Here is a 14,316-nt window from a genome sequence, read left to right on the forward strand (position 1 = left end):
ATACACCCGATGAAAGAGTCACATGAACAGGGGAAGCTGACTGTACGTTAAATGTTATGTCGTGCTTGGGTCGGTTAATTGGTCAGACCAAGCTAGTTAGTTTCATTACGTTACCTCCATCTTCGTGGGTTTCGCACAATGGACGGCTCTTCCAATATCGAGGCCAGTAGGTTAGGTCTGTTTGTAACCTAGAAGTTCTTTGCTGCAAAAACAGCAATATTACACAATGGACAAATTGCACACCAATACCAAGAACATTACCAAGAACGTTAACGAGAAAACTTGTGATGTTTTTCTAACGTTTTTCGAAATTGCTCGCGATAAGATAAAAAATCGATTAGTGAAATAATTCTATGGGGAGAGATAACAATTCGTTTCTTTTTCCTTTCTCGACACAACAGAGACGCGCCGAAATGTTCTCTTTAACTCGTTGCGAAAGGAAAAGGAGGAAAAGAGAGATAAGAAGGAAATTCAGCGAGAGTCGTCTCGCGCCGACGCGCGCAGGTTCGCCGCGGTTTCTCGCGAATACGATTGCGTGAACGCGACGTTTCCACGGAAGAATAACCGGGGCCGTCTCGTTAATAGACCGCAGCCATAAAGTGGCAAAGAATTGCCGGCGTAAGTGGCGTCCGTGCCCTGATCAGAGCGGCAGGCTCTCTAAAATGCGTCTGCTGACGCTCGCGTGCATTTTATTATAATGGTACGAACTAAATGACGGAGTTTAGTGCAAGGTTAGCCGGCGATAAGCGAAGCTGTCGAACGGCGCGCGTTCTTCCACAGTCGAAAGAGAGCCGCTTGAATAAGGACACGTAGTACGAAAGAGTGCTTTTTTATGACGTAAGTGCGCACGGTCGATCGTTGTTTCGTTCTTCCGGCCGCGAGAAACCGACCGCTCTTCGACTTCGGTGTGTGTTGTCTCCCCGCGCTCCGTTCGTTCGCGAATATATATTTTGCCGGCGAAAATTTTTCGGCGCCCGTCGCGCCGCGCCGCGCAGCTCGCGCGCGGATTTGCGAGATCGCAGAATTTACGACGTGCGATAAGGAAGTGGACGTTTTTCGTGCGAATAACTCTGGGAAATGTAGCGCGCACACAACGCGCTCGGAAGCGCGCGAGCTTGGGTTAATCGGCATGACAGCGTGCTAACTACGACCGTTCTTTTTTCCCTGCCTCGACGAATGAAAGCCGAATTAAGAGTTCGTTGCGAGAATTCGCAAATTCGATTTCAACGCGCGAGATGATAACGCCCGCTGTTGCGCTCGCGCATTCCCGCAGTTTGCTCTCGTCGCTGACGTGAAACTTTTTTTTCCGCGTATTATTCCGACAGATTTGACGCGACTCGCTGAAAAAGCCGTGACAATGCACGCAAATTGCCACTTCACCGAGCATCCATCATCGTGACAAGCAAGTAATGTTTCTCTTTTTTTCGCATGCGCTACTTATTGGTATCTGGTATTAATCGGCTGAAACTTTGCTTGACTAATGTGAGCCGAATTGACATCGAATAAATATTGATTACACGTAACACGATTGCTTCGATCGGTTACTTTGATTTGATTTATCGTACACTGAATAGCAATTAGTTTGACCGATCGATTAAATTATTCGCAATTCCATGTATGACGGTTGATTAATTTTCGACTGTTGACCCACTGATTATTTTAGTCAATTAAAATCTTCTAATCGGTCGATGCTCAACACTGCGCGCACTGTATATTTTTAATTTACAAAAACAAGACTCCGAGGTATCTGCTACTTTACTCGCTGTATGAATGCCTCAATAAGAGATATTGTAAAAGACAAATTGGTCTCTTTACGAAACCTGATTTCGCAAGCCTGATAACGTTTTCACCCCTCCCCCCCCATCATCAAGACTAAGAGATCCAAGACTCGCGTTGCTCTCGTTTGTGCATTCTTAATCAGTTTTATCAAGACGCGTCTAAAGAACGGTCTTGATTGAAATCTTTATGACTATGTTTTATCGACAAACTTTGTGTGCAATATCGCGCGCGGGTATCTTTCAAACAGCTCGTAAGTATAACACTATAAGCGCCGGCCATAATTTTTCGTTACTGTTTGTATTTTTCGAGCTTATGGCTTATCGAGCTTATGTGTAGAATTTTGCTATTAATAGAAAGTAGAGAAATAAAGACGTGCGACTAAGTTGATCGGGTCGCTATGTATTTATATCTCGTAAAACGAGTACACATTATTGACGAAAATTCTCACCAATCGTATATCAGCGTAATAATCATAATAATGATCAGGTACGATTATCAGATATCATTTAACGAAATTTTAGACACGCGGAACACATACACATATCTGAAATTATCAATGCGACGTAAGCGGATGCAGCGCAAACTGATTCGCGATTAATTGTGCCCCGTTATGCTGCGTTCGCGATATTATCGCTTTTGGAAAAATTTCTCAAAGTTAAGAGAGAGAGAGAGAGAGAGAGAGAGAGAGAGAGAGAGAGAGAAAGAGAAAGATATTGAGAGCAAAGAAGAAGTTCAGGAATCGACGTTGCGCCGTTACGTGCTTAGTAGTATACTACGCGAACGCGTAGTATAAGAAATTGATCGAATTAATTGTAATAGGCACGTAAGCTTGCAACGTTTCAAGAGAGCGAAAAGACAGCACGTATAGACGAAGAACGTCTTTTAAATGTTCGCTTAAGGAATCGTGTATTAACGTCGTTCTTAACATCGAATGAATGAGCGAGCGCCGCCACGATAAAGGAGGAGCGTTTGAGCCGTTATCAATGGGGTGTAGCATGAACTAATCGTTCTAGCAACTACCGTGCAGTACATGGAAGGATATTGCGCCGCTGCAATTGCACTGTGTGCTTACCTGGTCGCTCTTATATTTCATCGCACCGCTCTTAAACTTAAAGTATTGATATGGCCGCTAAGTATCGCTATTAGAGTAGATAAAACTCAATTACTGCTTTCTTATAAAATGACTTTGTAATCGCAAATATTCAGTAGGCACACGCACACACACACACATACATATTGATGCGAGCTTAGGTGACATAAGAGCGACCAGGTAAGCACATGCGCAATTACAGCGGCGCGGTGTTCTCTTCGGGAAGGAACTTTGGAAAGAGAAAAAAATTTTCTCGGGAGTTCGCGCGGTGTCTTATATATTTCATCGGTCATTCGCGGCAACAGGAAGGGTGCGTGAGGAAGGGCGGAGGGTAAGTAGGATAAATTGAGAAAATTAATCACAATCTCCACGTAGCTCGGGTTGCACCATTGTCCGACGGGCGCGCGTCCCTCGTGAACTTCGAAACTGGGTTGCATAACGTTTTGTACGGGAGAACGTTACGTATGCTTGCCCGGAATTGCAGTTGGCAGCATCGAAATGCAGCGTGTCGGTCTGCCGTTGAATGAGGAAAATGTAACTTAATCCGATTCACTCGCGCGCCGAGGGAGACTCGACACATGTGACGTGGCATCGGCGTACGTAGGGAAAGCTAGGACGACGCCGACATGTCGACCGGGCAGGGGCATCGGTTGAAGAATTCCTCGCGTGAATGCCAGTTGATTTCCTCTCGCCTGATTTTCATTCGTCGCCATGTCCCTGTGATTTCGAGACTACTGCAAAACTATCGTCTCAAATATATCGCGTATATATCTGTAAAATGGATCCTATTAACTCTAAATTAAATTGTCGGCTAAATTAAACATTTAACGTTTTCCTACGTGAGAGATTTGCATTAGAAACTCGAAGAAATACACATACACGCATATAGAGGCTGTCTCAGGTTTTAACGATCAAACTGTGTCAGTGTGTCTTATAGATGACAATAAAAAAGAATGTCATCTATATGTATATCCGTGCAAGCTTCATTAGAAAAAACTGAAAAAGATCAAAAATAGAAATAAAAATTGAAAATATTTAGTTGTTTTATCGGCTCGTAGAATTATTTGTAAAAATTAATTATTTACCTGTACCGTACATGTGTAAAATTGTTTTATATATTGTTTTAATATATGTGTGTATATTTTTTCTTTTTTTATATATTGTAATGTTTTATATATTGTAATAACATATTGTTGTGTACGTACATATTGTTTTGAATAGAATTGTTTAGATAATGTTAAATAAACCCGTCGCAGTTGTCGGTCGCAATTGTTGTGTAAACGCGGATCTTTATATCAAGCCGCATGTATTTTTTTAATGACTGGTCTATAAATTGTTTACGACTTTGGAATATGACAGGTAATCCATATAACTACTGTCAATATTGGTAACCATTAGTATTATTAGTATTATTCATGTGCAACATATTTCATTTTTTTGTTGTAAGACGTTTTTAGTACAGCTTTTTTAGTACAGTTCTATGGACATGTGTACATATAATATGCATGTGTGTATGTGTTCAGGGTAAAGCGATAACTATTTTCATTATCTTCGGGGTATGAGAATAGAGGAAAAACTTATCTAACAGTAATTACACGGTCTTGTGACGGCAACAGTTCTTCTCAACAAGGATGATTCAACATCATATTAAAGGGTCTTACACTATTCTTAACAGTCGCTATCTAAAAATAATTATAAAAACACAACATTCCATGCAAGTAAACAAAGTTGGTCTTTGGATGCTCGAAGTTACTCTACTTAAAGAAAAATATTGCTGCCACAAGACCGCCTCTGTAATTTCTGTGTTACATAAATTTTCCTCTTATTTGGGACTTCGCGCTTGATTGATAATCACGCCGGATACTTTTTCTCTTTCCTTTTTCGATAAATATACAGAGGAAAATCAAAGAATAAATACTCGACAAGTGATTTGTCCCGCCGTGGGGACTCAATGCTTCTCTCCGGCGCGCTGCTTGTCCACGGAAGATCGCGAGATTTTGCGAGGATGCTCTAGAGATTAATTTCCGTCAGTATCAACGCTACATCAATTTCGCGCCAGCGAACTGCTGCTCTAAGCGATAGCGCGATCTGTCGCATTCACATTCATGTCCGTCGGGAGAGACTCATGCTAAATTATAATGGATTAACGGCGTGGAGATCAACGGCGTGTAGAGTTGCCGACCTTAATGAGCGACACGATTAAAACTTGGTTGAGCGCGATACAATTCCGCGCCCCTGCTGCCGTCAAACGCTGCCGCTGTCCCTTAACTGCCCTTAAGACACGGCGTTGATGCGTAATTAAGTGCTCGTTGCGAGAACTTTCCTGGTCGTCCTGCATATCGTCGCCTTGACCGCCTACATTCCGAGTACACTTACCACCTTATTATCTTAGAGCAGCAGTTCCTAAATTACTTTTTCTCTCTCGCACGCGAAACGCAAATCTTCATTAATTATTTCGAGCGCGTGAGAAACAGCTCAATCGCATTAACGAAATCTTTATCGAATTGCGTGAATCTGTGTCCGTTTATTTCAGACGTTAATGCAGTCTCTCTCTCTCTCTCTCTCTCTCTCCCCCTCTTCGTTCCTCTCTTCCTCTCTCGATACAAATGGAGCCTCCGGGTGAACGTTGCGAACGTTGGACGAAATTTTTAATCCAAATGTATAAACACATTAGGGCGCACCGCGGATGGATTAATGTGACGATATTTGAGCTTTCGGCAAACCGCGAAAACACGGGCGAGAAGCGTCGAAACGAGGTGCGCGTAACATTCTCCATGAAAATGTGTGTTTCTGTCTCGCGCGCTATCGCGAGCGCAACTGTGCACACTTATTATGAATTTATCCGGCGAATAGGCGAGAATACACAAGTGTCGCCGATCGAAACAAACAGATTGGGCAGGTGAATAAAGACAATCGCCGAGACGGGCGACGCGACGGCGAAACGGGACGCGGCGGGTTTGTAAATAGCACGCGAAGCAGTTATCGGCTTTCCGCTGAAAATTGGCCTTCCCGATGCTCATCGAGCTTGCACTCTTAAGATTAAACAACTCAATTCCGAGAGAGCGGCCGGACACTCGATTTCCGCCCATGTCGGGAGCGCTTGGTGCGAGTTAAAAAGCGCTTAAACTTACTTCGGCGCCGACGGCGATCGTTCAGGCCGCCGCGATTGATTCGCGCCTATTGCCTTACATTGGCGTCAATCATTGCGACGGCGACGCCGGCGGAGAAGTTCCTGTTCGTTCGGACGAGTGCGCCCTCGGCGCCCGATTGTAAATTATTCGCACGTGCACACCGACGAGATAATTCATGCGAATTACCTCGAAATAACAGCCGTCGTTGCGGGAAAACATTAATCGCCGGCGCGGCCAGCCATCGGAGGACTCGGCAGGACGAATGTGAGAGAGAGAGAGAGAGAGAGAGAGAGAGAGAGAGAGAGAGAGAGAGAGAGGCAGGGAGAGAGGTCCTGCCGTCATGTGAAACCGCGAAACGGTTGGTCGCCGACAACCGCGAGTCACGTCACGGCCAGGATATCGCACGAATATATAGATATCGGACAAATAAATGTAGATGGCTTCGCGCTCGATCGGGAATTATGGCGGATCGAGCGAGATTATCGCTCGATGACGCAAGTCGTTGCGTTGCATTAGCGTTGCGAACGTAACAATCCCTTTCGCACGCTGCCGTGGTCGAAATATGACAGGCGAGCGCGTGACTCCCGTCATGTGAACCAATGTACGGCTTTAATTAAGAATGTTGTTTGATTACAATAATTTCGTGTATCTCGTGTGTTGCGAGTAGCCGTTTCTATTTTATAGCCCGAGTCGAAATATTGATCCTACTTTCGAGCCCGCTGTTCCGCTCAAGGCTAATTTCATACTCTGAAACCTACGTCGAATCTGCTTCGATTCGACTTAAATTATGACCTGAGAGGTCCTCTTCAAGACCTACAAGTTGTACGTTTCCCCGTTCTATTTGGCTACTTGTCACTGCGTTACTTCTTGACGAAACTTGCTCATTCATGGGAATAACGTCTGCATAATAGACTCTATGTGAATTAATATTACGCTATGACTAAAAAGTTCTCCTTAAAGACGGCCGCGGTATTTCCAATATCGCGTTGTTGCGTAACGCCATGAGTATCGAACAGAATCAGAAAGAAACAGAATCAGCGGAAGAAAGAAACATTTGACGGTAATTGGCGCGATTATATTACCTGCGACTGTCGGAGACACACGCTTATACATATTAATCGCGGGTGATATGTTTCCGCAGGATAGAACGCGAGGAAAAGATGCGCCGACATCCTTAAAGCGATCTTTCCTTGTTTCTTCGTACGAGACCGTGGTGTTGTTGTGGACACATCAGCGTACTCGGTACTCGGTTATTGCTGTCGCGTCGATATTTTACACCGCGTGATAGTCTCCGGGAAAAATTGTGAATAAATTAAAGAAGTCACGCGACTGTATCGGCGTTCGATTGAGAAGGTGAGCTCGGAGAGGTCAATGGAGTTGCGCAAAGTGCGCAGGAGTATTACGAAGAAAAACGCGTGTGCGCGCGAACGCGGCTGACTTGGACTCGTTAATCGTATGCCTGGAAGTTTTCAGCATGAATCGGCACGATTGGATCACGGGGAAATTCGATTCGCAGTCGGGGTACATAGTACACGGAGCGCTTTTTCCAAGCTCGCGATGCGCGCGCTGCTCTCCATGCTCGTGCTCTCCATACTAGTTCTCCAGGCGCTCTGCCGGAGGATCGAACACTGCAACAATACAAACTTGCTGGAAATGTGGCCACTCGAAAATCCCCATTACCCTATTTCGAGCCACGGTCCAAGTGCTCCAATAATGGTGGTCCGCGTTAGTTTGCATAAATTTTGCGCCACACATACATACAGTCCGGCGTAACGAGCCGTTCGTAAATCCTCGAAGCAGGAGAATGCGCGACAATAGACAAGTAATTGCGGTGATTACAGTAGCATAAATGGCGGACGATTATTTGCCCCTCTCCTTCTCTCTTTCATCCTCTTCGTGCCATCCTCTCTCGTTGTCCTTTGAACATTTTGGCGGTGTGAGCGTTCCTTGGCACGAATGAGAGATAAGATAAGATAAGATAAGATAAGATAAGATAACTCTCTTAGTCACTCATTCAGCGCGTTACAGCGTCGGATGCATCGGCCGATCGAAAGCTCAGCTGACTAATATATAATCGGCAAATCAATCGACAAAATTAATTAATCATTACGCGTGTAATGATGAATAATTTCATCGACTGGAACAGGCAATATTATGTAATGACCATTTACTCAGCGACTATTACTCAGTGATGTCACGCAATGTGACTGCTCAACATGACAGTTTACCGACTTTTCCTTATTTCAGAGGAGCAAAACTTTTTGATCGACTAACGCCCAACACAACCGGCGACGCGATGTCAATATCGTTTGATTAACGATGGTCGACACTTGGCGAGTTTCGCCGAGGGTCCACATGCTTGTGAGATTTTTGTCTCTTTTTTCACACAACTCGCGACTCGATCCGCGACCGCGCGTTTTCCGCGCGGCCCGGTTTCCCCGTATTATCCCAGTCCACAAAGCGCCAATGCATATCTCCCGTTTGCCACTTTTCCGCCGATTCTCTGCCCGATTGAAAATACCTCGATGGCTGGGAAGGAATGGAGAAAAAAGAGAATTGGAACGCTCGCGAAAAGTAGTCGATCAAAATGACTGTGCGGAAGTGTAGAGTGTACGTATCGCACTCAGCCGAAATGATTTCGACGTGTTTGCGACAGGAAACGTTGACTTCAGAAATATCGCTGGCGCGTTGGGAACCAGGTCGCGGCTGTCAACGCGGTGGCTATTGCGTAGAGAAACACGTGCTGTCGATATGATTATCATTGCTGTTGCTGTAATCGCGTTTGCGATCACGCACCATTCGCGGTGGAAATCAATTTTGATTAACGTCATGAGAATAATGTTGATCTTAATGGGATATTTACGCGGATGCGATTGCTCTATCGTACATGTGTGTAGCTGCTCCAAGAGATAAAATCTCTCTTGTATCATGCATCTCGTATCGCCGCGGTAAGCGGTAAGCAATGGGCATCTGTTTTGCCTTCATCTCGCGCTCCGGTCGGAGGAAAACCTCTCTTTCCTCTTATCTCTCTCTCTCTCTCTCTCTATATATATATATATATATATATCCTTTTTTCAGCGGCTCGTACGAACAATGATTGATTTCCACTAAGTCTCCTTTAATTTCAAAGAAACCCGCGATTAAGGCTGATAAACCACACCTCGGTAACGCCCGACCAGGATAAAGATCAGGCATGAGGCAGCGCAGCGCGATCTATGCGTCGCGATTCGCGCTCACGCGCGTCTATTTATCCGTCGAATGTCAAAATCGTGGGAAGAGAAAAATGTGATTTGGTCACGAGACCGCGATATCTTGGCGCTGAATACGAAAAGACGGCCGACGCGACGCTGGTTGTCGTATGCTAACGACTTTTTATAATTTTGCCCATTGCATAATACGATAAATCTCACTGGAACATCGTATTTAATTTGCACCGTATGTTGATAGAAATCCGTGAGGAGGTGTGTCCGGAAACCGACCTGTCCAACTCGTTCGGTTGGTTGCCGCGTCTGCATAATCGGTTTCGCCTGGATGGACCTTTTTTCTCGCCTGTTTGCTCGTGACCGATGCTGATATCAATACTCGATCAAATATTCGATCATTATCATAATTAATCACAGTATGGTTTCAGGTAACGTTATTAATCACGTGCTGTGCCAGATGCATCTCGCGTTAAAACAGCCCGTAACTCTCGTAACACGCTGCAATCGAAGCATCGTCGGAGAGAGACGTGGGCGGCGGCTCGCGCAGCTATTAACAGCCTGCCTTAAATTGTCCGCGCTAATTAAGCACAGATAAGTCCTTCGTTAAGCGGGGAATCCCATTATCCCATTATCTCGCGTTAGACTATGAGTTACCTGCGGCTCGTGAAAATACGACGTTCCACACACCGCGTGGATATTATCCGGAGTCTATCGATCCGTTCTGAAAGTGCGTCTCGGCCGGAGAAGCTGAAGTGCGAGCGGTGTGCGTGTGTGTGATTTTATCGGAAGTCATCATGTGACGTAGGTGGTACGCCATTTATTTGTTCGGCGTTGCACTGGTAAACACAATTCGCCGCAGCAGCCATCGTCACCGCCGACGGAAGAAAATTGGAATTCAAATGCGAACGAGATTCAGATCTCACGATCTCTCTCTCTCTCTCTCTCTCTCTCTCTCTCTCTCTCTCTCTCACCCCTGCCTCTCTCACTTAACGAGACGAAGTCTCCCGCCATTATTGTTAGGAGTATCACCGATCGGCTCAGATCGGGACATCTCGTTCGCAGGGATTCCCTCGTGCAAGGCTAGGTTCTTACTGTCGGCTTGCGCTTTCGCTTTGATGTAACCTCTTATCCTCCCATCTACATCTCACTAGGTATTTTAATTTTTTATCTCTAGCTTATCGCTAACACACTTTTTTCACTCGACCATTCACTTTTATTTACTTTCATTTACTCGCCTTTTGTTTGAAGACAAATTTTCTGCCTACGTAGCTTTCTCTCCCGACTATTTCGCTCGTTGTCTCGTACCTCTTACACCTCCGTCATAGCGTCATATCATCTAGCCCCATTATATCTCGCATTTTTTATCTTGATATTATGTGCTCGGAAGGATTTCTATGCCAGGGTTGAATAAATCTATCTACCTATCTACCTACCTATTCGCCCAAGTGACGACGGACAAGAGTCCATCAATCTCTCCCAATCGAAACATTCTCCTACGCTTTTCTATTGGAACATCCGCCATGTCTCATTTATAAAAAAGGGGGATTGACGGAGGATCAAGAGACATAGGGAATCCGGCTTAACGCTCCGGATGGACTAATGACTGCATTCGGAACTAGCGCGTTACGTAAAAGCCCGCGTGTCGCTCGTCAGAGCGTCAGAGGTTCCTTCCGGACGCGTCATCTTGCGCGGCTCGTCGAGCGGCTTAGGGTCGCGGACTAACGCTCGACGGAGCTCGCCCTCACGGCTCCTCAGGGGGTGAATCTGTCGTTCATCACGGAAGGAGCTTCTTTGTAGGGAGTTTTCGCAAGAGGTGGGCAGGCACGCGTAAGAAGTATCGATCGGATGTTTACCTAAATGCACCGCCCTCCCCCTCGTCTCCGACGCCTTCACGGCGACGATCCTCGCGACGCTGTGAATCATGCTTCCATGATTCCTGTCCTTGACAAACCGCTTAATGAATTATTGATGATGTATCTGAATTCATTTGAATGCCATGGCACGAAATCGCCGAGAGATTCGCGGGGAAGCCGACGATAAGATGGACCCGTCGACGGGCTCGCGACGTCGGAGTGACGACGTGTAAAGCCCGTGTCACACTACGGATTGAAAATCAAGGATTGCGGATTGAAGATTAGATTTCGACAAATCAACGAACTTCGGTTTTGATTCGCTTTATTCCGATTGATCAAATTTCAATCTTCAATCCGCAATCCTTGATCTTCAATCCGTAGTGTGACACGGGCTTAAGGCGAACAGACTACGTCAGGACGACACGTCGATAGCCGAGGATGTTTTTCGGCGGGCGCACGGAACGTCGTGCCGTGTGTGTATCTCTCGCTTTGACTTTCCGGCCCGATGATTATTTCTACGCGATCGCGTCGGGAAATGCGATGTGTCGTACGGTGTAATGAGCGCTCTGGCGAAACGTAAAGCTGCGGCCGTTGAAAGCGTTAATCAGCGATCGGAGATAACTGCTGGGGAATAACAAGCGATTTAGCACGCCTCGAGAGAGACGTGTCTCTCTCTGTCTCTCTCTCTCTCTCTCTCTCTCTCTCTCTCTCTCTCTCTCTCTCTCTCTCTCTCTTCACGGGAGACGCAGCGACGTGAAATATCGCGCTCGTATCATTTGTCGTTACGGAAAAGTGTATACGTGTGTTCGTGCATGCGCGTGTGTGTATATTTGTATGTATGAATCTCGTACGGATTTCCTGGATATTAAAGAGAAAGAAGATACAGCCGTGATGACACCGTGAGAACAACCTCGATACATATGCATCGATTCTCAGCGATTCTACGCGATGGAACAATCGATCCTGTTTTTTTCCGAACGGAGCGGGTTCTACGTGCTATCGACTGAACCACCCGAGCGAGACCGCATTGACATTTTCAAGGACTTCCTAAAGGAGCGGACGTAGGAGTGCGGATTAGATTAGGTCACGTAGAACGCGGCAGGCTGGCAGGCTAAAAATAAAGAAAATAATCCTCGCGAATATCGATCTGGGATGAAGGGCTGCCGAGCTCGAGCGACGGCAATTAGCCTGTGGAATACGCCCTTGAGATAATCTCGAAAGTAACATCTGTCCCGTCATATACCCTAAATATATCCTGCATAACTGCAAACACATGTATACGCGATACGCGGGAATACCTTACTTTCGTCATTCAGTAATCCGCAATAGCGTGATAAACGCCAAGAAGAAACTTGAATAGAAAAACTGCTGTAATGCTTGGCAATCAAATACAATGAAATATTTCTCATGTTGATTAAAATAGAGTGCTGAATAATTAACCACGCCGAATTAGAAAATTTTCTTGAAACTTCCGTCGAGGCGATAAGCAATTATAAGCAAATTATGCAAGTAATTGGAATAAATTTCCTGATTATCTTCGATTAGATTCCAGCGATTAGATCATCAACCGCAGGTACAACATCTAATCGCTGCTACAATGGCTGGATCGTCGACAATGTTGTGGAGCATGTTACAGTATCACATTACAATGTGCACAATTTATCGTTGTGCAGGAAACGTATCCCCCGCTCGCCGAGCGGCGGATTAAGGAACGCTCCGCGACGGTGGAAATGCTCGCCGTGCCGGGAATATTCGTTTTTCCGCGAACGCCACGATTACATAAAGCGTGTGCGTTTATAAAGGCGCTCTTTTCGCGCGCGGGCAAGAGCGCGGAGGCTGCGATACGTTTCCTACTTTCGGCAAAAAAGGTCCCCATAAAGGATCGCGTGCCTTTGTTCCGATCGATCCGTACGCGTGACCGCTGGCATTGAATTTAATCGTCAACGTATACCGCCGCCCGCGCTACTATTCCTGATTTCTTGCGCTGCTTTTTGCGTCGGCAACAGCCGACGACTCATGCTGTAACTTGTGCGGCTAGCGCTACAGTGGATCATAATGATCGAGCTGGGGTGATTTCGAGCCTCCTAAAAACAGTCGCCGCCATAATGTTGATTTTGCGCTCTTGAGATTCTCTCTTTCTCTCTCTCTCTCTCTCTCTCTCTCTCAGTTCTTCCAATCTCTCGAATGCGCAGGGGTTCTTCTCTAGTCGAGAATTTTCTTATTCGGGAATCTCGAATTTTTTAAAATTACGCTTGATATAAGAAAAGAGTACATCCGATGAGATTTGCGTCGTTGCGGTTTTGCGCGCCGATTTGCCACAGTGACGTCGTTAATTCGTGTATCGAAAGAAACGTGCCGAACGTCTTTTCCGGCCTCTGGCGAGAGACGGACTGTACGTGGCGCTTTGTTATATAAATTAGTATTCCTGCGCTTCGTTAATTAGAGGCTGCCGCACGTCATTTCCGTGGAAATGAAATCTTTTTAGTAGAGCCGGGTGAAATTGATCGCGTTAGCGCATTACCGCGGAAATCTTTCTCCATATTGTTGCTATCTAGATTCGCCGATGAATTATGACTAGCTCGTCTGGTTGTTAATTGCTTTATTCCTGGCGGATTGAGCCGAAGATGTTATCATGGAACGAATTCACAAACAAATACAGCTACATTAGGTTGTCGTAAATTAAGTAGGCAGATTCATTCACTGAACGTCGTATCGATGATAATAATGGGGAGATGATGCGAGTGAGCATGAGATGTTAAAAGTTATCAACAGCACGTGAAATACGGAATACGCTCAGCACGTAGGAGCGTATTAGAATTTAATTGCACGCCACACAGTATACGTGAATACATTTGGCGATGAACGGATAAAGTATTTACTCGGATATGTAATATCAACGGAATAAGAAAATGAATTGTCGAGAGAGGACCTTATACATACAGACGATTATATTATAATTAACCTTGATCCGATTTTTTATCATCAATATATCTTAATATTTTTACGGAAGCTGGAACTCTTTCTCTCTCTCTCTCTCTCTCTCTCTCTCTTGCGGCATTACCTCGCGGAAGCGCGAAATTTGTTTGCGCATATCAATTAATCCGATGATAACAGACGAAAATGCTCTTCGAAGCGCCGAAGGAAGAACCAAAGCGCCCGCCGCAAAGATAATTTTTTCTACCGCTAACAGTTCCTCAATCAAGCCAGCAGGGTCTTTGAAGGCAAATGCGGGAAAAAGAAAGAAAGAAAAACCGCTGTTC

General features: G+C 45.4%; 1 protein-coding gene across 3 annotated transcripts in view; it reads left to right on the plus strand.

Annotated features, from left to right (window-relative positions):
* The window catches only part of LOC105181737 (carcinine transporter), a 43,234-nt gene that overhangs the window by 12,146 nt on the left and 16,772 nt on the right, over window positions 1–14,316 (plus strand). Inside the window, exon 1 of one of the 3 annotated variants that reach the window (XM_025304550.1) lies at window positions 730–837. The exons of 1 other annotated variant lie outside the window; for it this stretch is intronic. The gene's annotated coding sequence lies outside the window, so the exon portion shown is untranslated. Of the gene's footprint in view, window positions 1–729; window positions 838–1,071; window positions 1,407–14,316 lie in introns of those variants that run through there. One more of the 3 variants, XM_025304549.1, reaches the window with a different exon arrangement.

Source organism: Harpegnathos saltator, unplaced genomic scaffold (genome assembly GCF_003227715.2).
Source record: "Harpegnathos saltator strain DR-91 unplaced genomic scaffold, Hsal_v8.6 scaffold626, whole genome shotgun sequence".
NCBI classification, from domain to species: domain Eukaryota; kingdom Metazoa; phylum Arthropoda; class Insecta; order Hymenoptera; family Formicidae; genus Harpegnathos; species Harpegnathos saltator.